The following is a 26,398-nucleotide window of genomic DNA, read 5'->3' on the forward strand; positions in this document are numbered from 1 at the left end:
AGATTGTGCTCACAGCCCAACACCGTACAGGACGCTTGGCATTTGCCACAGAACTCCAGGATTGGCAACTTTGCCACTGGTGCCCTGTGCTCTTCACAGATGAAAGCAGGTTCACACATGTGACAGACGTGACAGAGTCTGGAGACTCCATGGAGAGCAATCTGCTGCCTGCAACATCCTTCAGCATGACTGGTTTGGCAGGGGGTCAGTAATGGTGTTGGGTGGCATTTCTTTGGAGGGCCGCACAGCCCTCCATGTGCTCGCCAGAGGTAGCCTGACTGCCATTAGGTACAGAGATGAGATCCTCAGACCCCTTGTGAGACCATATGCTGGTGCGGTTGTCCCTGGGTTCCTCCTAATGCAGGACAATGCTAGACCTCATGTGGCGGGAGTGTGTCAGAAGTTCCTGCAAGATGAAGGAATTCAAGCTATGGACTGGCCCACCCGTTCTCCAGACCTGAATCCATCCACCAACATCACTTTGCACCACAGACTGTCCAGGAGTTGGCAGATGCTTTAGTCCAGGTCTGGGAGGAGATCCCTCAGGAGACCATCTGGAACCTCATTAGGAGCATGCCCAGGTATGTAGGGAGGTCATACAGGCACATGGAGGTCACACACACTACTCAGCCTCATACTGACATGTTTTAAGGACATTACATCAAAGTTGGATCAGCCAGTAGTGTGTAGTTGGTTCAGCCTCCATTGGTTAATAAATTTGATTTCCATTGATGATTTTTGTGTGATTTTCTTGTCATCACATTCAACTTGGAACAGAACAAACAATGAGAAGATTTCATTCAGATCTAGGATGTGTTATTTGAGTGTTCCCTTTATCTTTTTAAGCAGTGTATCTTATTACTAGAGATGAGCGAACAGTGTTCTATCGAACACATGTTCGATCGGATATCAGGGTGTTCGCCATGTTCGAATCGAATCGAACACCACGTGGTAAAGTGCGCCAAAATTCGATTCCCCTCCCACCTTCCCTGGCGCCTTTTTTGCACCAATAACAGCGCAGGGGAGGTGGGACAGGAACTACGACACTGGGGGCATTGAAAAAAATTGGAAAAAGTCATTGGCTGCCGAAATCAGGTGACCTCCATTTTAGACGAATAGTGGATTTCAAATCCGGGTCATATGAGAATGTGAACTTTGTGACTATGAGACAGGGATAGCTGTACAGGCAGGGATAGCTAGGGATAACCTTTATTTAGGGGGGAATGTTATTAAAAATAACTTTTTGGGGCTCTATCGGGTGTGTAATTGTGATTTTTGTGAGATAAACTTTTTCCCATAGGGATGCATTGGCCAGCGCTGATTGGCCGAATTCCGTACTCTGGCCAATCAGTGCTGGCCAATGCATTCTATTAGCTTGATGAAGCAGAGTGTGCACAAGGGTTCAAGCGCACCCTCGGCTCTGATGTAGCAGAGCCGAGGCTGCACAAGGGTTCAAGCGCACCCTCGGCTCTGATGTAGGAGAGCCGAGGGTGCACTTGAACCCTTGTGCACCCTCAGCTCTGCTACATCAGAGCCGAGGGTGCGCTTGAACCCTTGTGCACACTCTGCTTCATCAAGCTAATAGAATGCATTGGCCAGCGCTGATTGGCCAATGTATTCTATTAGCCTGATGAAGTAGAGCTGAATGTGTGTGCTAAGCACACACATTCAGCTCTACTTCATCAGGCTAATAGAATGCATTGGCCAGCGCTGATTGGCCAGAGTACGGAACTCGACCAATCAGCGCTGGCTCTGCTGGAGGAGGCGGAGTCTAAGATCGCTCCACACCAGTCTCCATTCAGGTCCGACCTTAGACTCCGCCTCCTCCGGCAGAGCCAGCGCTGATTGGCCGAAGGCTGGCCAATGCATTCCTATGCGAATGCAGAGACTTAGCAGTGCTGAGTCAGTTTTGCTCAACTACACATCTGATGCACACTCGGCACTGCTACATCAGATGTAGCAATCTGATGTAGCAGAGCCGAGGGTGCACTAGAACCCCTGTGCAAACTCAGTTCACGCTAATAGAATGCATTGGCCAGCGCTGATTGGCCAATGCATTCTATTAGCCCGATGAAGTAGAGCTGAATGTGTGTGCTAAGCACACACATTCAGCACTGCTTCATCACGCCAATACAATGCATTAGCCAGTGCTGATTGGCCAGAGTACGGAATTCGGCCAATCAGCGCTGGCTCTGCTGGAGGAGGCGGAGTCTAAGATCGCTCCACACCAGTCTCCATTCAGGTCCGACCTTAGACTCCGCCTCCTCCAGCAGAGCCAGCGCTGATTGGCCGAATTCCGTACTCTGGCCAATCAGCACTGGCTAATGCATTGTATTGGCTTGATGAAGCAGTGCTGAATGTGTGTGCTTAGCACACACATTCAGCTCTACTTCATCGGGCTAATAGAATGCATTGGCCAGCGCTGATTGGCCGAATTCCGTACTCTGGCCAATCAGCACTGGCTAATGCATTGTATTGGCTTGATGAAGCAGTGCTGAATGTGTGTGCTTAGCACACACATTCAGCTCTACTTCATCGGGCTAATAGAATGCATTGGCCAATCAGCGCTGGCCAATGCATTCTATTAGCGTGAACTGAGTTTGCACAGGGGTTCTAGTGCACCCTCGGCTCTGCTACATCAGATTGCTACATCTGATGTAGCAGTGCCGAGTGTGCATCAGATGTGTAGTTGAGCAAAACTGACTCAGCACTGCTAAGTCTGCATTCGCATAGGAATGCATTGGCCAGCCTTCGGCCAATCAGCGCTGGCTCTGCCGGAGGAGGCGGAGTCTAAGGTCGGACCTGAATGGAGACTGGTGTGGAGCGATCTTAGACTCCGCCTCCTCCAGCAGAGCCAGCGCTGATTGGCCGAATTCCGTACTCTGGCCAATCAGCACTGGCTAATGCATTGTATTGGCTTGATGAAGCAGTGCTGAATGTGTGTGCTTAGCACACACATTCAGCTCTACTTCATCGGGCTAATAGAATGCATTGGCCAATCAGCGCTGGCCAATGCATTCTATTAGCGTGAACTGAGTTTGCACAGGGGTTCTAGTGCACCCTCGGCTCTGCTACATCAGATTGCTACATCTGATGTAGCAGTGCCGAGTGTGCATCAGATGTGTAGTTGAGCAAAACTGACTCAGCACTGCTAAGTCTGCATTCGCATAGGAATGCATTGGCCAGCCTTCGGCCAATCAGCGCTGGCTCTGCCGGAGGAGGCGGAGTCTAAGGTCGGACCTGAATGGAGACTGGTGTGGAGCTATCTTAGACTCCGCCTCCTCCAGCAGAGCCAGCGCTGATTGGTCGAGTTCCGTACTCTGGCCAATCAGCACTGGCCAATGCATTTCTATGGGGAAAAGTTAGCTTGCGAAAATCGCAAACTGACAGGGATTTCCATGAAATAAAGTGACTTTTATGCCCCCAGACATGCTTCCCCTGCTGTCCCAGTGTCATTCCAGGGTGTTGGTATCATTTCCTGGGGTGTCATAGTGGACTTGGTGACCCTCCAGACACGAATTTGGGTTTCCCCCTTAACGAGTTTATGTTCCCCATAGACTATAATGGGGTTCGAAACCCATTCGAACACTCGAACAGTGAGCGGCTGTTCGAATCGAATTTCGAACCTCGAACATTTTAGTGTTCGCTCATCTCTACTTATTACCTATGATTTAGCATTGCCTTGCCCCAGAACCCGACACATGGCCTAATAATATTTAATCACCTTCTTATTCAATGAAAACTTTTTTAATTGTTAATTATCATTGAGAATTTAGAAAATATTTCCAGTAAAGATATATAAGAATACATATAAATATAAAGAATTGAAAAGTTACTCGAAAAAAAAACAAAAAAAAGAATTCTCTCTTACATTATACAATATTTCCTGTGAAAAATAAAACATTTCCCACATTTTGGGCCTGAAAATTGCTTCTTGTCTGTGTGAATTCTGTGATGTCTAACAAGACTGTTTATTGTTTTAGGCCGGGGTCCCACAGGACGGACAAATCGATGCATTTTACAGTAAGTGCAAAGTGGATGGGATTCTAGTGAATCCCATGCCCACTTTGCGGTAAAAGCTGTGGTGCGGACACACCACGATTTCCAAAACTGATGCAGTTGTGGAAATTGCAGCACGTCAATTATACCAATGAAAGTGCTGGCAGTTTCCCCATAGGTATAAGGGTAAGTTCATACGGAGTTTTTTGGACCAGAACCTGAGGCGGAAGCCACCTCAGGTTCCAGTCCAAAAGCTGGGTAGCCGCGACTGCATCGGCATCCAGCCACACACTCCGCTCTGAATTAAACCCAATGAATAGGCCTAGTCTGGAGGAGGGGAGTGTCTTCAGGCCGAATCGCGAGGCCTGAAGAATGAGCATATCGCTTCTTTTTTCCGGGAGCAAGCTCTGTCTAAAGCGCTGCAGGAAGAACTATGATGCATTACCAACGCTTTTTTTCCCACAGTGCTTTTGTGCTGTGGGACATCCCGTTGGGCCTTAACCTCAATGTTTCCCACATCACAAACATGACAGTGTCTTCTCCTCTGTGTGAATTCTCTGATGTCTAGTGAGAGCTGATTTATCGCTGCAACTTTTCCCACATTCTGAACATGAAAGTGGTTTCTCCCCCGTGTGACTCCTCACATGTTTAATATAATTTGATTTATCATTAAAACCTTTTCCACATTCTGAACATGAAAACGGCTTCTCCCCTGTGTGAATTCTCTCATGTTTAACAAGATCCGATTTCTGGATAAAACATTTCCCACATTCTGAACATGAAAATAGCTTCTCTCCTGTGTGAGTTCTCTGATGTCTAACAAGTTCTGATTTGTGAGAAAAACGTTTCTTACATTCCGAGCATGCAAATGGTTTCTCCCCTCTGTGAACTTTCTTTGGTGTAACGAAATTTGTTTTAAGGTTAAAACATTTCCCATATTCTGAACATAGATAGGTCTTCTCCTCTGTCAAAGTTTGTTGATGATCAGAAAGATCTGTTTTCCAAATGAAAGGTTTTCCAGGCTCTGTACATGGATATGGCTTCCATCTTGTGTGAATTCTTTGTTCTACAACACTCCTTCTGCGGCTTTTATTTTGCTTCTCAGTCTGTAATGACTCCATAGATCGGACCTGTATAGAAGGATCAGATGATAGATCTTGGCTGTGAAGGGCTGAGGGTATATCTGAGATATTGACATGTTCTTCATATGTATCTTGTGTGATACCACCATCATCTGCTTTATAATCTGAAGATATGAGATGTCCCTCTGAGCTCCTGGTACAGTCATCTGCCAAGAAGAAAATGGATTTGATTGTTTTTAAATAATAAAACTTTAATTTCAATGTAAATTGTCAAATGTACCAGTAGACATCAGAGCAAGGACCGGTAGATCATGAGGTCATGATGTCTTGCAGCCACTATCTTCCTAAGGTTCATGTGTCAGAGTTCTTTTTCCACTGTTTAGTTTATTGTCTTGATTTTTTGCTATCCTTAGACAATAATGACACCCATACTAGTTGTTTTATAGCCCATCTGTGCTAAGGATGATGAGTTGTGTGTTACTACATAGTAGACTAAGCAACAGCATTATATCTGGCCACAATCTGTTTGACTCTACACCACCCAGGGGTGTAATTTGAGGGTGTGCAGTCGAATAAACACTGGCATCAATATTGAGATTGCAGCTTCCATCTGGCCCATAAACCAAGGAGACCCACAGATTACACTACAACACTAAGGTGGATTAAACTCCTTGGAACCTGTAACCATCACTATCAAGAATTCACTGTAGGGATGAGGTAGGGGGCCCCGGACAAAAGATTGCACTAGGCCCACAAGACCTTAGTTACGCCCCTGGCACTACTTATTCATCAGATCAATTCTTAGCAATCTCCTCTGATGCATTTAGTCAATGACTTGCTATGTCCACAGGTTTTCCTTTTGGTCATTATTTTTCCTCATTGACCATATTCTTGGAAACTCTGTTTACTGAACTTGAAATAATACGGTTTAGGAAATAAAACCCCAATACAATGCATTCGTGTGACATTCTAATTTAACCCTTGAAAGACTGCACACAAAAATACAATCAATGGGCAGCCACACAGACACTAGAGTATCACTTGGTGATACAATTATATTTAACGTGTTTGGCCAATTATAAAGGTAACAGAGGTAACAATGGTATAAAGAAGCAGTGTCGTTGGAGCAGGTGTCAGGCTGGACGAGGACACGAATATTTCTATCCGTTATTGTTTTAGAAGTGGATACAAGTGTTTATGCATGTTCATTATCTGGCAAATCTATCCTTTACTTGCTTTGTGTGTTTCCATTTCTACAATGGAACATGGAAAAAGAATCCACCTTGACAGAGCCACCGAGCCAATGCCAACACCTTAGCAGCGTCCCTGCACACAATAATCTCTCACATTCTGTTCACTGATCAATTAAGAAAAGTTAAGGCTCCTCCATGACACGGTTAACAAAGCAGTGGAAACATTTCTAGCACTGTACCCCGCACCTGAACGTCTATCACACTCTGAACTACTTTTCCATATATTCCAGGTCACCATCCTCTCTGTTTGCAATCAGACATCATCTCGATTCATCAATCCCATGATTCCAACATTATTACAACAGGATAACGACACATAATGTGAAGGGGCCCCTATATAGTGGTTACTACTCATCTGGGCTGTTACCTGTAGAAAAGTTCTCCTCATCACCTCTCACATATGTCTCAGGAACAATAATAACGTTCAGATCTCCACCCAGATACGAAATCTGTGAAACAAATAATGTAAAAGTCACCAGACGGATGGAGAAGTCACGTGGGATGTTTTATAGGAGAAGAAAAGATCATTCATTATCATGTCCACCAAAAATGACAGCAGGAGTTATCTGACCAAATAGCTGCAGGTCTCCTGGATAAATCCACCATGTTGTCATCTACCTGATCATCCTGGAGGACATTTTCTTCCTTACAGTCCGGTGGTAGAAGAGGACTGGGACATCTCTCCGGTGATGTTCTCTTACTGGATGGAACTGGAGGAAACACATACAGGGACTGAATTCATTCTTTCCATACAGATAATGAGAGGCCGTGTGTATTTAGTCATGTCTATTACCTGCTGATGTGAGGGGCTGCTGATCCTCCATCATCACCTCCTTGTACACATCTTTGTGTCCTTCTAAATACTCCCACTCCTCCATGGAGAAATAGACAGTGACATCCTGACACCTTATAGGAACCTGACAACACAATGATACAGTCATCACCAGATCCCTTCATAGCACTCCTGTATAATGTCCCAGCATTCCCAGCAGTGTCACCTCTCCAGTCAGCAGCTCAATCATCTTGTTGGTGAGTTCTAGGATCTTCTGTCCATTGATCTCCTCATGTATCAGGGAGTGAGGTGGAGGCCCCGGGATTGGGCTCAGGGTTCTCCCCCATCCTTCAGATACAGGAGCCTGACAGCGCCCACTAGAGGTCTTCTTCACTACTGTGTAATCCTGTTTATGGAGAGACACATTAATAAATATCACTCCATCCATTCCCAGAGTCCCTCACCTCTCCAGTCATATCATCTGTTATTACTATAGATAAGAATGATGTAATGTGACATCATCAGAATCTCTCACCTCTCCAGTAAGCTGGTGCAGGATCTCCAGGGTGAGAGTTATTATACTTTCGGCCATCTTGTCCCTGGCTCTTTTCATGCTTGCGGCATCAATCGGGATAATTTTCTTATATGTTCATAGAAAGGATCCTGTGTTATAGAAACCTGGAAGTGATAAAAAATATAACAGATATACTAACATAATAAGGGGAAACCTGTGAGTAGATAATATCCTGTAGATTTTGCATATTCTCTCTATTCACATAATTGAGGACATGAGATGAATAGCTGGCCATGATAGTTCCACCATTTCATCCACCAGTTCTCCTTTATTCACACAATACAGATAGAAGATGGCTACTGCACTGTGATAACACATTTTTCATGGACCTTTTGGCTTATTAATTAAATTATCAATTATTAATTTGCTTATTTTTTTGGTAAAAGTTTAACCCATTCAAGTATACGGAGTATCACAAAATATTAGATAAGAAATTGTGGAGATACTTAAGTGAACTACAATAAAATAAACAAATATGTTTTCCCTACTGTGAACTTTTTTTTAAAATTTTTTTTTACCATAAAAAGTGGTAGAATTTAGTAAAATTGTTACATACAAATATACGGGATTGTGGCGATCACACTGACCCACATTGATTGGGATGAAAAACAAAAATTTCGACAAAACGCACAAATCTCCCCCGCGCGGCTACACAAATAAAAAAGTTCCGACTCTTGGTATGCGGCGATGCAAAAACGCCAAAAAAAAAGACCCCGGTGAGCAAAGATGGTGGGAGGGTAAACTCTCCAGTAATGGAGGGGTTAATGCTATCCTGGCAGATAGTGACCATAAATACACACATACCTCCACCTGTACAGCTGTATACTATGTGTGTGTATATATACATATATACTCGCTGCAGGGCTACAGGACCTGTGATGATGTCATAGTCATGTGATCAATCATAAGTATGGGAGGAGTCAAGTGAATCACATGGTGAGGTGTTACCAGGTCACGTGCTCAGTGTATACAGGACTCTGCTGTGCTGGTTGTGGTCGGTGCTGGATGACGTTACGTTTACGTGTCGTGTGGATGTAGCAGAGCTGTGTGTATGATGTGTACATAGCAGAGTTGTGTGCGTGTTATGTATACCTGTGTGTAATGTACATGTAGCAGAGCTACGTGGTAACGGCTATGTAATCCAGTAGCGTTATGTATATGTAGCAGAGCTGTGTTAGCACTATGCAATCCAGGGGTGTTATACGGGTGGCTCAGTGGTTAGTACTGTTGTCTTGCAGCACTGGAATTGTGGGTACAAATCTGACCAAAGGCAACATCTGCATGGAGTTTGTATGTTCTCACCATGTTTCCTTTGGATCTCTCTATGTGCTTTAGAACATTCCGGAACTATTTTTCCAGTCTAGACATCGTCTTGCTGATAGAGGTCACTGCTGCGATGAAGGAGGCTACTTAATCTGTATGATTTTAGGTTGGTGGTATATGTCACAGTGACATCCTCAAGACTGCTAGGAGTTTTCGAGCAGTCCTGGCATCACTCACCACTTGCTTGTCTTCTCATAGGTCCTCCTGGTGCCCCCATGTAAGTGACACACACACACACACACACCATCATCCACGTAATGGAAAACATGATTCTTAAGTCCAGGTCCAGTTCGGATACTCACCTGCTCGCTACAGGCCCTTTTAGTTGTAAATATGAAATATAAAAAACTTGAGAGTCTTCAGTAGTTGATACCTTTTTTTTTTAATGGCTAACTAATAATGATGACAGATTACAAGTTTTCGAGGCTCTCGGCCTCTTCCTCAGGTTCACTGATTGTCCTTCCTTGGGTAACTTTTGGTAGGTACTCACTAGAAATCAACGAAGCTCGATTTGTTTCGGGTCATTCAGGGCCAAGATTTGTTTTGGGCGTCAAACAAGTTCAGCAAAAACCACACCTTAAATTGGTTTAAAACATAGTATAGAACACTCTCAGGCTACATGAACATGACCGTACTAGTTTTGCTGTCCACAAATAGTGATCAACGACCTGCACATATAAAGTCATGGCTGTAAGTCTTGGCACCCCTGAAATTTTTCCTGAAAATTAAATTATGCATATGTTTATTCCCATATTTTATATTGGAGCAACACAGAAAGAATGGAAAATTGGACATAATTTAATTCAACCGTCCATAAATGGGCCAAAAAAAAATTTCGGGCACCTTTTCAAAATTGTCAATAATGTTTTGAGAATGTAATGCTCGTTCAAACTCACCTGTGGCAAGTAACAGGTGTGGGCAATATAAAAATCACACCTGAAACCAGATAAAAAGGAGAGAGCTTCTCGCGTGCGTGTTTGTGTGCACCACACTAAGCGTGGAGAACAGAAAGAGAAGAATAATCAACAATCTCAATGTTACAAGTCCATCTCCAGAGATCTTGATGTTCTTTTGTCCAGGATGAACAATATAATCAGAAAGTTTACAACCCATGGCACTGTAGCTAATCTCCCTGGATATGGATGGAAAAATTGATGTTTGCAACGCAGGATAGTGGAAAAGCAGCCCTGATCAAGTTCCAAAGAACTTCAAACTGTCCGGTAGGCTCAGGGTGCATCAGTGTCAGTGCCAACTATCCGTCCACATATGAATGAATAAAAGAAACGCTATGGCAGTAGACCCAGAAGGACCTCACTGCTGACACAGAGACATAAATAAGCTAGATTGCAGTTTTCCAAAATGTACATGAGTAAGCCAAAATCCTTCTAGCAGGGGTAGGGAACCTTCGGCTCTCCAGCTGCTGTGAAACTACAACTCCCATCATGCTTCATTCACTTCCATGGGAGTTCCAAGAACAGCAGAGCAAGTATGCATGCTGGGAGTTGTAGTTTTGCAACAGCTGGAGAGCCGTACGTTCCCTACCCCTGCTTCTAGGAAAACATCTTATGGATAGACGAGACCAAGATAAAGTTTTTTGGTAAAGTACATCATTCTACTGTTTACTGTAAAACAATGAGGCCTACAAAAAAAAGAACACAGTACCAACAGTCACATATGGTGGAAGTTCAGTGATGTTTTTTTCTTGTGTTTTTTTTTTTTGTTGCCATTGGCACTGTGTGCAAGGCATCATGAAATCTGAAGATTACCAAAAGATTTGGGGTCTCAATTTAGGGCCCAGTGTCTGATACGTGGGTTTGAGTCCTAGGTCATGGGTCTTCCAGAAGGACAAAGATCCTTTAATAAGCACCCAAAAATTAATGGAAACAAATTGCAGGAGAGTTTGAATCTAAATCCCATTGAACACCTGTGGTGAGATCTTAAATTTGTTGTTGGGAGAAGAGAAGACACCCCCAAACATGAGAGACCCGGAGCAGTTTGTAAAAGAGGAGGGTCCAAAATTCCAATTGAGAGGAATCAGAATCTTGTTGAAGGTTATAGGGTGCAATTCATTTCAGTTATTATTTTCCAAAGTGTGTGCAAAGTTAAACTATAAAACAGTGTATAACACTGTCAGGGCTCCTAGGAACCTATCTATAAAACATAGTGTATGACACTGTCAGGGCTCCTAGGAACCTATGTATAATACATAGTGTATAACACTGTCAGGGCTCCTAGGAACCTATCTATAAAACATAGTGTATGACACTGTCAGGGCTCCTAGGAACCTATGTATAATACATAGTGTATAACACTGTCAGGGCTCCTAGGAACCTATCTATAAAACATAGTGTATGACACTGTCAGGGCTCCTTGCAACCTATCTATAAAACATAGTGTATAGCACTATCAGGGCTCCTAGGAACCTATCTATAAAACATAGTGTAGAATACTCTTAGGGCTCCTTGCAACCTATCTATCCAATTTCTAGATCTTTAAGGCAAACACAGTCACAGCAGAGGTTACAAACTCATACGATGTGCTGACACTCAGTTTTATGCATTTAACATTTAAGAAGCTCCAAAAATTATCCTTTTTTTTTTTGGAAAAGTTGCTTGCCTGTGGTTTTTTATAAAACACACATGGTGGTTATATTTAAAAAAAAGCAATGTAGAAAAATTAGCCAGTTTTGATGGCTTGTAAGTACTACAGGAGCTTATTGTTATTTGGGAGACGAATTTGTGGCTGTGAGCCACTTGAAAAGAAAAGCCCCCAAAATTATTCTTTGATGTGAAATCAACAGTGTGCTATAGTGCAAAGTGATGGTGGACCAAGCTACAGGACATGTCTGGCTGAGTGGTGGTAGTTGTTTAGGAGTAGCAGCAGCATCAGTACAATAAATGGAAGACAATGATAAAAGGAAACGTGTCTGTGACCAAGTCTACCTTTTATCATTAACATGCTCCCTCTGTTTTCTATCACTGGGCCAGTTGTGAACCCAAATGCTTATGATTTCCCCTGCCCCGACGTTTTTACCAGTCTTGTGGGACAGGGTTTAGAATTCTTAAATATTAGCTATAAAGGTCTGTCTATCACAGTGTTTAATTCACTCAAAACCAAGGGTTGAATACCATCAGGGTGCACGGACTTGTCTATTCTATTTTTTTTTTTAAGACACCTCTGCACTTCCTCCTGGGTTAAGCAGGTGACATTTAATGGGGATTTTACATTAAATCATGTTACACATCATTGTATTTTCCTGTGTAAATACAATAGAGAAGATGATATTTTTCCTCATTCTCCTCCACCATTTCTCCCAGATTATCTTTTGAGAGGGCCCCACAATCTCACCTTTAAGTTTCTTGAACCTCCATCTCAATCTTTGCTACCTTTATCTTTTTTGTTATACATCTTGTTTTTATTCTTATATAACACATCACTTTCCTCTTGTTTTAAACACTTTATTTTTATTACTTATTGCACTCCTCACAGTTTTGTTTGACCACAGTGATTTTAGTTCTAACGCATCTCTTCCACTACAGTATATCTTTCACAGGATGTATTTAAGATGCTTTTAAAAATGTCCCATTTAGCCTGTGTACTTTTGTTTTTAAGGACAGTGTCCTAGTTTATGGCCCTAGGGTCATCCCCTAACTGATGAAAATTGACCTTACTGAGGTTTAGTTTTTTTGTACCGCTTCCACTAAACATCTTTTCTAAGGTTATTTCACAGTGTATTACATTGTGGTCACTATTACGCAGGTGCCCTCCAACTTCCACTTTTGATATTCTGTCAGGTCTGTTGCACTAGTTGTCTATAAATTTATTTAATTATTGACAAAAACCTGTTACCTTTGTGATGGGGCAAGTCAAAAATTATCCGCACTCCGGTTACATTAAAACTTCTTATTAGCGCTTTCCATGTGATGTCATTGTGTTGTGCAGGTTTGGATCTATTTATTTGTGGTTGCGGTGATTAATGGCTGCCTTACTTCTAACTTGCATGAAAGAAGAGCAGCGTCCAGCCATTATCTTGGTGTGGTCTGAGGGCGTCTAGTGTTTTGGCGCAAAGAAATGTGTATGAATGAATAAAGAAGGTCACACAAGTGTCATCCATGAAGAAGTAGTCCGATATCCACATCTGTCCACATCCATGACTTATGACAATATTGAGCGTGTACGTGAACTTATTCTATAGGATAGACAACTGACAGTGGATTATGCGACAGAAGACCGATGAGGATGAAAATTCCCATCTGATAATAGATGAAGACAGCGGTGCATTCATGAGTCGTGGCTCGGCTTAAAATATTGGTCCTTTCTCATCTTATCACAACTTAGTTATCAAAAACATTCTTTAATGGTTAAATGAAAATACAGAAGATTTTTCCAGTTAAGATATACAAGAATACATGTGGAAGTAAAGAGTTAAAGTTACCTGAAATATTGAAAACAGAACCAAACAAGAGTGACACGATAAATAACTCTCAATAATACAATATTTCCTAAAGATGAACCATTTTCCATATTCTGGGCCTAAAAGTGGACTCTCCTCAGTGTGAATTCTCTGATGTCAAGACTTTGTTTCCCACATCATGAGCATGACTTCTCCTCTGTGTGAATTCTCTGACATCTAACGAGAATTGATTTATCGCCGCAACTTTTCCCACATTCTGAACATGAATATGGCTTCTCCCTATGTGAATTCTCTGATGTTTAACAAGATCGGATTTGTCTTTAAAAGCTTTCCCACATTCGGAACATGGATATGGCTTCTCTCCTGTGTGTCTCCTCACATGTTTCACAAGATTCGATCTGTCTTTAAAACCTTTACCACATTCAGAGCATGAATATGGCTTCTCTCCTGTGTGAATTCTCTCATGTTTCACAAGATCTGATTTTTGATTAAAACATTTCCCACATTCTGAACAGGCAAATGGCTTCTCTCCTGTGTGTCTCCTCACATGTTTCACAAGATTTGATCTGTCTTTAAAACCTTTTCCACATTCTGAACAGGAATATGGCTTCTCTCCTGAGTGAATTCTTCGATGTTTGACAAGATCCGATTTTTGATTAAAACATTTTTTACATTCTGAACATGAAAATGGCTTCTCACCTGAGTGTCTTTTCCGATGTGTTAAAAGAAGTGATTTCTGGTTAAAACATTTCCCACATTCTGGGCAGGAAAAAGCCTTCTCTGTGAGAGTCCTCTTTCTCTGGCTTTGCCCTTGCTTCACTGTCAGTAATGGATCAGAAGATACGACTCGTATAAAAGGATCAGCTGATTGATTTTTGCTGTGAAGGGCTGAGGGTATGTCTGAGATAATGACATGTTCTCCATATGTGTAATGTGTGATACCACCATTATCTGCTTTATAATCTGAAGATATGAGATGTCCCTCTAAACTCCTAGTATAGTCATCTGAAAAGAAAAACATAATATAACTATCATGATAGTTTTGCATTCATACTCATCTTCCCTTACCCCTTTTGGGCCTTTCTTGCATCTGGCATGCTCTTTCAGTCTCCTCAGTGATGCCGTGCGCCAGGGTTCATTTCTGAAGCCTGTGATTGGGCCTCATCATTGAGGCCAGACACATGATGTCACCAGCAGAGTGCCAGACGCCGGAAGGAGGCCCAAATAATGTGAGGGAAGGTGAACATGAATTTTTTTAAAATTTTTTATACCTCTTCTCAGTCTCCACCTGAGGTCTGAAGACATCACAGAATACAATGCGGTGGACATTTTACGAGACGGATCGGCCATCTCTAATGATGAGTTGTATGTCATTACATGTTAGATTATAGCCATACAATGCTCAATTTGTTTGACTGTGCCTGTTCTGTTTCTTCCAATCTCCTCTAATTATTTTAGTCGAGGACTAGGGTTGAGCCGATCTTGAGATTTCAGGATCGATTTTAAAATTCGATTTCCAATCATTTTCCAGCTGATCCCGATCGTGAAATTTGCTCGATTGCCGATCGGAATCCGATCTGCTCCGATCCCTCAACCCTAGTCAATGCTTCTCTATGGTAAAAGTCACTTTTAGGGTTGAGCCGATCTTGAGATAACCTCCGACCTCGATCCCGCTGGAAAAGATTGGGATCGGAATTCCGTTACGATTGTGAAATTTACTCGATCGACGATCGCAATCCGATCATTCCGATCCCGATCGCTCAACCCTATCGAGGACTTATGTCCACAGAATTCCCTTTTCTTCAATAGCTTCTCCCTATCACAGCATTCTCGATATACTGTACAAGGCTTTTGAAATACTTTGGTTGGTGACTCCAGTTCGTCATGAGCCCAATTCAGTATAGTATTATGACATTCTAGAAAAAACCTCGACAGGCTACAAAGAACAATACAAACAATGGGCAGCCACGCACAATAGGATATCTCGTGATACATATTCCTTCCTCTCTGTTTGTGATCAGACACCTTCTTGACTTTCATTTTTTTTTTTTTTTTTGCTATGATTCCTCAGTACATCTTCAGATTGGAAGCTAGAGACAGTACCATATCTGCCTGCTGGGGAAATAGTGTCATTTTCCTTCTAAGTAATCCAAGAGAACAGAATTATATAGTCAAGGAGACTGAAATGTGAGCTCCTATATTATGACTCTACAACAATGATAGAAGCTCACATCCCCTGTGGAGAGAGTATTTAATGTACAATGGAGAATTCTCACTGATGTTAACATAGCCAACATTTCCTTTGGTATATTATGTTAAAAAAAAAACAAAACCTGAATCTAATGGAAATGAGAAACAGATCAAGCCCAAATCCAGTAACATCTATTAATAAACAAATCATATCAACATTATAACAGGATAATCAAATAGGATGTGAACAGGCCTCTATTTAGTGATTACTACCTACCTGAGCGTTTCCCTGTAAAACTGTCCTCCTTACACTCCTCATCATCACTCATATATGTATCAGGAACAACAATAATGTTCAGATCTTCACCCAGATACAAAAGCTGTGAAACAAATATTGTAAAAAGTCACCAGACGGATGGAGAAGTCACGTGGGATGTTTTATAGGAGAAGAAAAGATCATTCATTATCATGGCCACCAAAAGTGACAGCAGGAGTTATCTGACCAAATAGCTGCAGGTCTCCTGGATAAATCCACCATGTTGGTTCCTTATTCCAACCAGCAGCCTCCATAGCCAGAAAACTGTGAGAAGATCCAGACAACATGTAGAATTCTACACGTGCAAACGAGCAGTAAACTACAGATCTGATGAAGGGGTATGCTACTTACAGCATTCTACACCCCGAAACACGTTATCTATACCTATTCAATAAAGCTGTTATCTATGCTATGTAACGGTGCACCCAGTGTCTCTTTGAGGAGCGCGATTCCCGATCTTGTTTCTTGAACTCATAGTGGTTCCATTTACCCTGCATACCACCACATACAGCTTTGGTACTTTCCGAACAGCTGGTAACCAGTTAGGCGTGACCCTCTATTTGGGAATTCTCCCATGACCTCTAACACTAATTTGACCTATTAGTCATAGTGTACAGCTCCAAACACTGATTGAGTTGGAGATTTGTGTGGACTATCTAAGAGGAATTATTGGTTCCACTAACGGAGCCCAGCCTTTCTTTATTTTTTCCCTCGATTTCTTACCTTTCTCATTACACAAGTAGAAAACATCTCATACTGTGGGATAAAACCAGACTGACCACGAGACCTTCACAGCCCTTCTACAGGACAGAGGAAGATTTCATGTCACCTTATCTCCATCTACCTGATCATCCTGGAGGACATTTTCTTCCTTACAGTCCTGTGGTAGAAGAGGACTGGGACATCTCTCCGGTGATGTTCTCTTACTGGATGGAACTGGAGGAAACACATACAGGGACTGAATTCATTCTTTCCATACAGATAATGAGAGGCCGTGTGTATTTAGTCATGTCTATTACCTGCTGATGTGAGGGGCTGCTGATCCTCCATCATCACCTCCTTGTACACATCTTTGTGTCCTTCTAAATACTCCCACTCCTCCATGGAGAAATAGACAGTGACATCCTGACACCTTATAGGAACCTGACAACACAATGATACAGTCATCACCAGATCCCTTCATAGCGCTCCTGTATAATGTCCCAGCATTCCCAGCAGTGTCACCTCTCCAGTCAGCAGCTCAATCATCTTGTTGGTGAGTTCTAGGATCTTCTGTTTGTTAATTTCCTCATGTATCAGGGAATGAGGTGGAGACCCCGGGATTGGGCTCAGGGTTCTCCTCCATCTTTCAGATACAGGAGCCTGACAGCGCCCTCTAGAGGTCTTCTTCACTACTGTGTAATCCTGTTTATGGAGAGACACATTAATAAATATTACATACAACTTGTGTGTACTAATTACCATCTACTCCCTCACCAAACATTCTATTCCTATGTGTCTCTTTTTGCATAAATATGCATCCTTCAGAAATTGTGTTTAAACTATGCCTGACGAAGGGGCCTAGCAGCCCCGAAAGCTTGCAATCTGTCATCATTTTAGTTAGCCATTAAAAAAGGTATCAACTATTGAAGATTCTCAATTTTTTTAAATACATATCCAGAATTCAAAATGTGACACCATCAGAATCTCTCACCTCTCCAGTAAGCTGGACAAGTATCTCTAGGATGAGATTTAATATACTTTCTGCCATCTTGTCCCTGGCTCTATCCATCCTTTATGGGCTAATCAGGAAAATGATCTTCTATGTCCACAGAAGATCCTGTACTTTAAGAAGATGACTCTAAAAGAGAACATAATAGCTATAATAAGATAACAAGAGAAAACATTTGAAGATTATTCCACTATTAAATTGTAAAACTAAAATGACTGTCGAAGGTTCAGGACAAGACTAGATATAGAGATCAGTGCGCTTGTTAATAAAGATCAATGTGGCACATCGGTGATCCGAGCGACTCTAACAGCTCATTGATATGTGCAGGACATCCTGAAGCCATGTGTTGTCCGCCCTGTCTTGAGAAACAACTGGAATTTTTCAGCACAATAATGCTCGCCCATACTCAACAAGGATATCCCAAGAGTGTCTTTGCCAGATTATGACAATTCCTTGACCTACCCATTTTTTTTTCTTTTAGTCAGTAATTGTATGTAACTAAATAAATATTAGATAACACTGTATGTGGGTATGGCCTGGACACTAACTGAAATGTTAGCTTAGTTGTGCTACTCCCGATACTCCTGCCATAAAAGGCGAGCCTGCTGCTTCAATCCTGTTCCTATGAGGAAGAAACTCCACATGAAGAGATCCTTGGGCCCCCACCCTGGAGACCATCCTCCACCACTCGTCCAGGGCTCTAGTGTCTATGCTGGTAACACGCAGCATAGTCTGGGTGTCAGACTGCCATATACACTCAGTGGCCAAAAGTCACGGGAAGGCGTGTCCCAGTGCCGGTTGTGTTGGATATGACGCTCAAACAGTGTTACTCAATGCGGCTTAGGACGCTAGTGTCGCCAGGATATCTGAGCAGTCTGATGAAGACAGGTGTTTCATGAACATGGCAGCATGTTGCGAGTTAAGTGACTTTGAACGTGGGCTGATAATCAGTGCAAGGCGCATGGGGCATAGAATTTTGGAGATTACCCAGGAAGTTGGGTTTCTGAGTTCAACAGTGTCTCGGGTGGACCTGCAACATCGCAAAGCGAACATTGGCAGCCATTTAAACTGGCGCACTGGTCGACCATGAGTGTTGGATAAATGGATGTCACGTTACCTCCGCAGAGTCATACGGGGCTCTCTACGGTCTACTGTGGGTCAAATCCCCACCAATTTAAATGTAGGGAGTCAGGACCCCTTTTCCACCAGGACTGTATGCCAAGAATTTCCCCACATAGGCTTCAACAGTCAATGCCCGACCAGTATCCCTTTGCTGACACTGCAACACTGAGCTCGAAGACTGGCATGGGCCCGTAACCATCGTCATTGAACCATGGAACAGTGACGGCATGTGGCATGGTCTGATGAATCACAGTTTCAGTTGTACAGAGCCGATGGGCTTGTGAGAATGTGGTGTATGCCCTATGAAGCCATGAATCCTGCATGCCAACAGGGGCATGTCCAGGCAGGAGGTTGCTCCGTCATGGTCTTGGCCATGTTGACATGATCACAATTGGACTCCATAGTCCGGGTTCAGGGATCAATGACCGGTGTTCGATATGTGCAACTTATGGCAGATCATCTGCACCACTTTCTGGTTTTAGAGTTCCCTGATTGGGATGCTGTGTACCAACAGGACAATGCAACATGTCATCGCTCGATGGTGGAACTGGACTGGCTTAATAAACACACCAGTGACCTCACGACCCTCGATTAGCCTGCCCGCTCGCCCCGACATCAACCCCATAGAGCATTTATGGGATGCTGTGGATACCAGTGTCCGCTCCATGAACTCAGCGCCAACTACACAGGACCAATTGTGGGCTGCAGTGCAGACTGCGTGGATCAATATCCCTCCAGAACTCTTCCAACACCTTGTGGAGTCCATGCCTCGTTGTCTTGCTGTACTTATCAAGGCTTGCGGAGGGGCAACCAGCTATTAACGGCGCACCGGTACCTTCTCATGACTTTTGGTCACTCAAGGTATTATATACTGATGACCTGTAAATAGGTCATCAGCATGAAGTTTGCATTTGGGGCCGGCAAACCGCTTTAAGCAAGTACTCAAGGTTTCCCTGGAAAATTATTGCCCAGACCATCACATTATGTCTGCTGGGAGGATTGTGGGTGCTCCATCTCTAGGAAAGTAGACCAGAGTTAACCCTGCTTCTTTTGAGTCTTCTGCCTCAAAAACAGCGCCAAAAAAGGCCTGAAATTTGTCTTCTATTGGTATCAGCTCCCTGCACCCTGCTCTATGGTGAGACATAAATAATAGCATTAAAAATCCCATTAAAATCATTAGGAGGCAGAAAAATAAATAAATAAATTTCACTGGAACTCACAACCAACCCAGGCAGGTCTGTTTCGATTGGCTGATATTATTCACTATAGGAAATGCTCCCTCCCATTTACTGACCTACAGTCCAAGTTTGACCTCCACTGATCTAGCGAAGTCTTCTATATACAAAATTTCAACTTGTAAACCTACTCGGAATGAAAGAGCAGTCAACTAAAAGTCACCAAAAAAGACTAATTTTTACAAAAACATACAAAAAAGTCTTTATTAATGTTCAAAAACAGGAAAAATTATGAAAAAAAGATAAAAACACAACCGAAAAAGAGGCAAGGTCACGGTGTCCATATGAAAAAGACATAAATATACATGATAACTATTGCCTTTTTTGACTAAATATTAAACAGCCCGTATTAGGGTGGGTTCACACCTGTGCCCAGTCTCTGCTTTGCAGGTTTCCATCTTGTACCTGAGAAACTGGACAGGAGACGGAAACCGGCAGTCACTTTCAAATTCATTCGTTTGAATGGGTTTGCAAAGTGTCCGCCTGTGAGCGTCTTCTGGTCTCCACAGCTAAACCATTTTTTTTTCAACGGAACACAATGTCGGACACGCAGGACTCTGTGTCCGGTTAAAAAAGAACATTTTTTTTTCTACGGTGTTAGCCATTGGGTATGAAATATAAAATATATACCTAACAATCGGGACCACTCACACACAGATTTGGAAACACTGAACTGAACTGAATCTCTCTACTTATGAACCCACCAAAGCAGAATTGAGCAGAATACTCTCATTTTGTCCTACTAAAACCATGGATAAAATTGAACTGTGCAGTGACATGGAAGATTTTTTCAGGAGACTGCGTCTGAGGGAATATTTTCATGACACAGATGACACAGAGGAGACCCAACCTACTCCTTCAGAGGGTCCAATCTTAGCAAAAATGGAGACATCTGATTGGACACCTCCAACTGGACGAAATCTTGATCTGGAAAATTACATAGACTGTTTCAGACACATGGTCAAATCAATTATACTAAATACAAACAAAAGACGGCCGTCTAACATCAGTGCCCTGGAATGAAGAGCCATACAATCCCTGAGAAATAACAGACATCATCATTAAACCAGCGGACAAGGGTGGTGCAATAGTCATGATGAACACAACAGACTACGTAAAGGAAGCACACAGACAACTGACTGACACACACTATTACTCCAAATTGGATTCAGACTCCACAGCAGAATACTCCAAAACACTGAAAAAGGTAATCTCCGGCTTATCTAATGGAGCAGAAAACCTAAGCGGCCTCATACCAGCAAGTCCAAGAACGGGGACCTTTTATATGCTTCCGAAACTGCACAAACCTGGGAACCCAGGGAGACCGATCATTTCATGTGTGGGGACGCTCACTGAACAGATGGGTGGAGGGTACCCTTAAACCCTTAGTGAAGGATACAGCCAACTACCTTCAGGACACCACAGACCTATTAAATAAACTATGCACTATAGGTCCCCTTCCAGATGGAACCATCCTGACCACCATGGATGTAGAATCCTTGTACTCCAATATCCCACACCAGGACAGTGTAAACGCCTGCGAGTTTTTCATGGAAAAGCGAGGTATGAATGCTGAATCGATGGTTAAACTGACAAAATTCATCCTCACTCACAATTACTTTTCTTTTGGTGACTGCATCTATCTACAGCAGACTGGCACCGCAATGGGGAACAAAATGGCGCCACTAATCTCTTCATGGCCAAGCTTGAGAGTGACTTTCTATCCACCTGCATCACATATGTTCAAACACTGCAGATAGAAACAAACACCTTGGAGGCCTCAAAAACACATTCTTGAGGCAAGGATACCATCCAAGAACAATTGAAAACCAAATCACCAGGACCACCAGAATACCAAGATCGGATTTATTAAAACACAACAACCGGGTGCCTCTGGTCGTCACATATAACCCACACCTGGAGACGCTAAGAGGAATCACATGCAAATTACATCTACTACTGCAAAAAGACAACTAAAATCTAAAATCCATATTTCCAGACCCCACTCTCCTGTGCTATAGACAGCCACCAAACCTCAGGAATATGGTTGTTAGCCGCTTACTATCACCTCCAACTTACACAGGAACATTCCCATGCGGACAGAAAAGGTGCAAAACCTGCCCTCACATACTGACCACTGACAGGATAGAGATACCAAACTCTAACAGGGAATATAAAATCCCAGGTACGTTCACCTGTAACACACCTAATGTAGTGTATTTAATAATGTGCACCAAATGTTCCACCGAAAATCTGTATGTTGGAGAGACCGGTCAGAAGCTCAGAATGAGAATTAATTCACATCGCCATACGATTAGAGAACAAAGGATGGACCTTCCCGTGCCAAAACATTTCTGCAATGAAGATCATAATATCATCAATGACATGAAAATTTTGTTTTTAAGAAGGAATTTTAAATCAAAGAAACAGAGACGGATTTATTAGTACAAGAGCATGACTGACCTCATTCAACACTCTGTAGAATGGAATGAATGTCTTACATGGGTTCATGTCATTCTATAGAAATCACTTAACTTAGACAGCCATAAAGATAAGAACCTGGGAATTGTGAATTGTTTACATTTATATACAAATTAGCCTCTTCCCCCCTCCCTCCTGAAATCCTATCCCTATGTGTCCTGTTGTACATAAATATGCATCTGTTAGGATTGGGTCCCGCAGGTTGCTCTCCCGCCGCACAGCGCCACCTGCGGGTCAGGCTAAGTCCAGCTTTCGCCCTACTGAGCATGCTCAGACTTTTGGAGCCGCTCACAAGTTAAGTGCCTTTTCTCCCCTATTGAGCATGAGCGGTGAGGTCATGACCACTGCCCCTATTGGGCGGGGACTTCCCTTTAACCTTTTCGCTGCCAAGGGTCTCTGGAAATTTTGCACCTCCAGTAGCCAGAGCAATTTTCACAGTTTTGAGATGGACAAATCAAACCTAAATTGCAACATTAAAAAAGCATCCAACCCCCCATACCTATATATTTTCTTAAAGTAGACACCTGCAGCATTGTCAGAATGCCACTTGGTACTGTATACGAACAGGCACCTTCATGCAATTTTGATTTAAAGTGAATGTTTTATGAAAAAATGCAAATAAATGTATATTAGTTGTTAAAAGCGGAAACCAAACAAAAAATTAAATGCACCAAACCTCCTAAAAATAAGAGTTCAACATGTGCAGAGTTCATACATATCACTATGGCCTGAACCCGCATGCAAGTGTCTTCAGAAAATCGCTAGAACTGGAAGGAACAAAATTCTGCTTTGAAGCTGGAAATGTTAAAAAAGTATCATCCTATAAAATGTAGGGATTACACACCATGAAAAGCAAGTGAACCCCTAAACCCTATATATTTTTTGAAAGTAGACAATCTGAAGATTACAAATGTCTTAATGGGTCATCGATAGCCACATCCACCTTCATGCAACTTTGCGACCAACACAAATAATTTTTTGAAAAAATACGCTAAAACACATATTTGCACCTAAAACTCATGTTCAATCTCACATTCATATACAAAATACTTTTAAAATAATAGCTTATGGTGTATACAATGTGTATATATACTATATGTACCGCAAACATCAACTACAAGAGCTCGGACTCCCAAAAACACGAATACAGAAGACAAGCAGGATTTTGCTGTTGTTCACTAATATGTTAAAAAGCTATACTGCACCTACCAAACTGTGACTGTGATACCAACATCTAACTTTTTTCAGAGTACACAGCATACCGTATATAAAAACACAATTTAATAGTTTATATATACAACCACCTTCATTCAACTTTGCCGCAAACAGAGATTGCTAGCAAAAATTGCGCAAAAATTCAAATTTGCCACTAAAGTGCAGCTCAAGAAATCCCTTTATGCAAACACAATGTACTGTCAATAAAACTGCAATATGTGAGGAGTTCATACATACCACACATGTATATATTTACAGGGGTGGGTGGTAAAGAATCGCCAAAATCTCAGAAATGCGCCATCCCATTTTGTGCATGCAAATTAAATAGGACTTTACATAAAAATGTTATTTTCCATCCCCCTATAATAATTTTAGCAATCTATACGTTCATCTCTAGTGATAATCGTTATTACTATTATTTTAGTCTGTAACGGATATCACTAGAGACGTATTTTACTGTAGAAAGCTCAGGTATAGACAGGACAGGGATTGGGTGAAATGTAAACTTTATTTGCGACTTTATGTATATGTTGTGTAAGTGTTTGGTGCAACTTTTTTTTTTTTTGGCTTGCGACCTGGACAATGGTAAACGTCTGAGTCACAGCGCCAATAAACGTCCTGGTTATGTTCAGGAGGTATAACATAAGAATACCCCACTAGAAAAGCTCAGGGGGGAATTACATTATAACTGTATGTGACAATCAGAGACAAATGTATAGTATGTTCTCTGATTGGCAGGAGAAGGGTTAATAGGGACAATAGAGTCCCTGCCACCCCCCCTCCTACTGTCACATACAAGTTATGCAGAGAGAGAGATCGTTTCTCTGTCTCTCTCTCTCTCTGCTGGGCTGCTCCGTGCCCCTCTCCCTTTCTTGTTAGATCGCAAATTGCTTGCTTAGACAGGAGGGGGGGGACACTTTGGAGCTCTATATCTTTGGACTGCATCAACATATCTTGATGCTTTCAATTGCATTTTAAAGAGGAGAATCTCATCTTTAAAATTATATCAAGAACTCGATGATTGGATGTACAGTTTTGGAGAAATTCACTGTTGAAACGCTGTCGGGAATTGAGATCTGCAGTTGGATCTCAATGCCAAATAGTGTTTTCAACAGTGAATGGCTCCAAGACTGTAAGTAAAATCAAGTCCCTGGTATCATTTTAAAGATGAGAGTCTCTTCTTTAAAATGCATTTTAAAGCATCAAGATGTGTTGATGCAGTCCAGAGATATCGGCATTAGTAGGGAGGACGTACTAAGTACGTCCTCGGCTACTGAAGTGCCACCTTGGGAGCACGTACAGTGTACGTGCCTGGCAGCGAAAGGGTTAAATATTTTGAGCTCAAAAAATATTTATATATATACACAGAACCGTAACAGCATCCTTCAGAAATTGGTTTTAGTTATATCTGAAGAAGAAGCCAAAGAACTTCGAAACGTTATATATTCTGTCATCATTATGAGTTAGCCAATAAAAAAGGTATCACCTACTGAAGACTTAAGTTTTCCGGTTAAAAAGAAACTGTTTTGCCGCGGAGACCAGAAGACGTTCACAGGCGCTCACGGGTGGAAACTGACTTCTGGGTTTCTGTCTCCTGTCAGGATTTCTCGGGCACAAGACAGAGACCCACATAGTGGAAATTAGATGTGAACCTGCCCTTAGTAGCTCATGTTTATTGTCAATATGTGCACCTACATATAGGTGTTGTATATGACACTGATGATTATTTATTGTGACGTATAGTTATATGTATATGTTATACAGAGTTTATTGCTCTGTCATTCCATGTAGGTTTACATATTTGGTTTTTGATAGGAATGAGGTGAGGTTACTTACCTAGGTTATGAATATTGTAGGTTTTCAGCTTGGCCTATGCCATATTTAGAGGTTCTCAGGCTCCAGCCACAATTTTTTTACAAGCTGTTCAAGTCTAAGATCACTACAGCAAGTCTAACTACTGATATTTATGGGATCCTCTTCAAAGTAAAAAGTGTACATGTACCTCATAATGGTACCAATACAAACCACATCTGCAAAATACAGTCATGTGGATCAAAATATAACAATGCAAAGAGAAATTTGTGTTGAAAACAATAAAGGGGGTTATAAACTATGTGGGGGTCAAGGAAAAAGGAGGGCGGCATATATAGCTACATATATGCAGTCACAGAATTATTGATGGCCCTTTGAAGACAACTATAAGGCTGATGTGGCAATTAGGCTTTGCTCACATCTGCATCGTTAATCCGTTGGGGGGAGTCCGCATGGGGACCCCCCAAACGGACTACTGAACGTATTGGCAAGTGATGTGCAGTGAAAGCACACGGACCCAATACACTATAATGGGGTCTGTGTGCTTTCGACACGGAACATGCGGACAGAAAAGTAGTTCACGATCTACTTTCATGTCCGCATGACTCTTGCGGAGACCGTGCGGAAAGCACACGGACTCATTATAGTCTATGGGGTCCGTGTGTTTTAACTGAACACCACTTGCCAATGTGTTCAATAGTCCGTTCGTGGGGGGACGACCCTATGCGGACTCCCAGAACGGATTATCGATGCAGATGTGAACGAGGCCTAAGCGAAAATGAGCTCGACACTCTTGACCTTAGCATATCAACGATCCAACTAGAACAAGTGCAGTGCTCCCAGAGCTGAAGGCCCGCCCAAATGCTTAATTTGCATAAATTTTACACCATTTTTTTTAC

At 42.2% G+C, this 26,398-nt stretch overlaps 1 protein-coding gene and 1 pseudogene across 1 annotated transcript in view; one reads left to right on the forward strand and one right to left on the reverse strand.

Annotated features, from left to right (window-relative positions):
* Window positions 1–26,398, forward strand: part of LOC142210374 (uncharacterized) — a 437,305-nt gene that overhangs the window by 82,324 nt on the left and 328,583 nt on the right. The window lies entirely within an intron of this gene.
* The window catches only part of LOC142210384 (uncharacterized), a 29,505-nt pseudogene continuing 7,615 nt past the window's right edge, over window positions 4,509–26,398 (reverse strand).

The sequence above is a fragment of the Leptodactylus fuscus genome, chromosome 6, assembly GCF_031893055.1.
Source record: "Leptodactylus fuscus isolate aLepFus1 chromosome 6, aLepFus1.hap2, whole genome shotgun sequence".
In the NCBI taxonomy this organism is placed as follows: Eukaryota; Metazoa; Chordata; class Amphibia; order Anura; family Leptodactylidae; genus Leptodactylus; species Leptodactylus fuscus.